Source organism: Myotis davidii, unplaced genomic scaffold (assembly GCF_000327345.1).
Source record: "Myotis davidii unplaced genomic scaffold, ASM32734v1 scaffold415, whole genome shotgun sequence".
NCBI classification, from domain to species: domain Eukaryota; kingdom Metazoa; phylum Chordata; class Mammalia; order Chiroptera; family Vespertilionidae; genus Myotis; species Myotis davidii.
Window position 1 is genome coordinate 5301902 of NW_006287951.1, and position 2540 is coordinate 5304441.

The 2540-nt window shown below is 43.8% G+C and overlaps 1 pseudogene; it reads right to left on the reverse strand.

Moving 5' to 3' along the window:
• Positions 1 to 917: 917 nt before the first annotated feature.
• Positions 918 to 1506, reverse strand: LOC102758357 (annotated as a pseudogene).
• Between the last annotated feature and the right edge of the window lie 1034 nt (positions 1507 to 2540).

A 2540-nucleotide genomic window follows, 5' to 3' on the forward strand; every position in this document is an offset into this window, starting at 1 on the left:
TCTATGTTTGTTGATCCCAGACCATTGTGCTTTATTCTGTCCTAACAAACCTCATGCAACCCTAAGTACAGAAAAAAACAAGTGTTAATGAAGATATGGAGAAATTGGAAGTTTCGCACATTCTTAATTAGAATATAAAATGTTACAGCCACTGTGGGAAACAGTTCCTCAAAAAAATTAAAAATAGAGCCGAAACCAGTTTGGCTCAGTGGATGGAGCGTCGGCTTTCGGACTGAGGGATCCCGGGTTTGATTCCGGTCAAGGGCATGTACCTGGGTTGCGGGCACATCCCCAGTGGGAGATGTGCAGGAGGCAGCTGATCGATGTTTCTCTCTCATCGATGTTTCTAACTCTCTCTCTCCCTTCCTCTCTGTAAAAAATCAATAAAATATATTTAAAAAAAATTAAAAATAGAAATATCATATGATCCAGTAACCCCACTTCTGAGTACCTACCCCAAAGAATTGAAAGCAGCATCTGCAAGAGGTATTTTCACTCCCATGTTTATAGTAGCATCATGGAAGCAACCCAGTGTCCATTTATGGATTAATGGATAAACAAATGTGATCTACACATAGGATGGCATATTCTTCAGCCTTAACAAGGAAGCTATCCTGATACATGCTTCAGCATGGGTGAACTCTGAGGACATCGCTAGTCACATAAAGACAAACACTGTATGATCTCACTTATATAGGCATCTGAATTAGTTAAATTCATAAAAACAGAAAGGTGAATGGTGTTTGCAGAGGAGGTGATGGAATGAGGAGTTGTTGTTTAATGGGTATAAAATTTTGCAAATTAGACTGGGCAGCCGAATGACCTTCCGGACCAAACTGGGGCTGCGAGGGCCGAGCCCCTTGCATGAATTTTGTGCATTGGGCCTCTAGTATATATATATATATATATATAAAGAAAATCATATCTGGGGTCATACTATCCTCACAGTAGCCCCACAGAGCAATCATGCCATTTGGATTTATGTTTTCACCAATAAAGAACTGATAGACCCTGGCCAGTGAAGCTCAGTTTAGTTGGAGCATCCAAAAGGTGACAGGTTTGATTCCTGGTCAGGTTGCAGGTTTGATCCCCGGTTGGGGTGCATGCAGGAACCAGTCGGGTTGCGTGCAGGAAACAACGGTTTGATGTTTTTCACATTGGTGCTTCTCTCTCTCTCTCTCTCTCTCTCTCATCAATCTAATAAAACAAAAGAACTGGTAGTTTTTGAAATTACCAAGAAGATGCTTGATTTGTCCTGCACCCTGTCATAAAATTTTACGCTTTCTGGTCTCTATACTCCAAGTTTCCCTTTGATTGATTCCATGCAATCCTTGATGTATTTCTCATAGGCTTCTTTTGTGACGCTGGTTTCCTGTAAATGAAGGTCATGACAGTATCCACACCAGTGATGACTGTGCTTACGGTCCCTTTGCCCTCCAGACCTTCAGTGGAGGCATTTCCAGCAATAAGTGAGTCATCAATGCTATTTGCTATCCTCCTGACCATCTCCTTCACCTTGAGGCACAGCCCATCAGCAATCTCCCAGATCTTGAAGACTTCTGAGAACACCTCATCACCATCAGATGACCATGACGGTGGCTGGAAGGAGAGGATGCGGCACTGGTGATACAGCCAGAGCACGCTCAGGGGGAGGGAGATCAGGTGGAAAGCCATGCCTACATTCTTTATAGGAAAACTGAAAGACAGGGAGACTATAGTAAAAGCATCCAGAGAGCAACCCAGATGAATAACCAACTACTGAAGGTAGTAGGTGAGTGGGTATATACCAGTGGTACCTCAATACAATGTATACATTGTACACTATACATGGAATATTCAGCTCTAAAAAGAAATGAGATATCAAGTCATGAAGAGATATGAAGAACACTTAAATGCATACTACTAAGTGAGAGAAGCCAATCTAAAAAGGCTATACATTATGATTCCAAGTATATGACATTCTGGAAAAATGTAAATAAATTCTTCAAAACTATGGGGCTTCTGGTTAAGATGGCAGTATAGGCAAACACAGTACTTGGAACCTCTCACAACCACATCAAAATTACAATTAAACTATAGGAGAGACTGGCAGGGGTAGAGATGCGGAACAGGCTGGTCCCACACCCACATGTGGCAGTTAAAAATTGGGAGGGATATCTCAGCTATGGAGGTCCCCCTGCAGAGCCAAGCTTCCTATCCCCACACCAAGCCTCCCAAGCCCAGGTTCCAGTGCTGGGAAGAAAAGTCCCTACAACTTCTGGCTGTGAAGACCAGCAGGGATTGTGGCTGAGTGAGATGGAGGCTGTTGGAGTCCTAGGTGTTCCTCTTAAAGGGCTCACCCACAGACTTACTCAAACTCACTTGCTCTGAACACCAGTGCTGGGGCAGCAAAGGTGTCAGCAACATATGGGGAAGGACTAAATTGTTTGGCATCAGGGTAAGAGCCTGAGAGGCAACTTTCTTCCACACAGAGGTGCTGGCAGCGGCCATTATTCCTTTGCTGAGCCCTCCCCTGACAGAGCCTGCAGGCAGGCTACCAT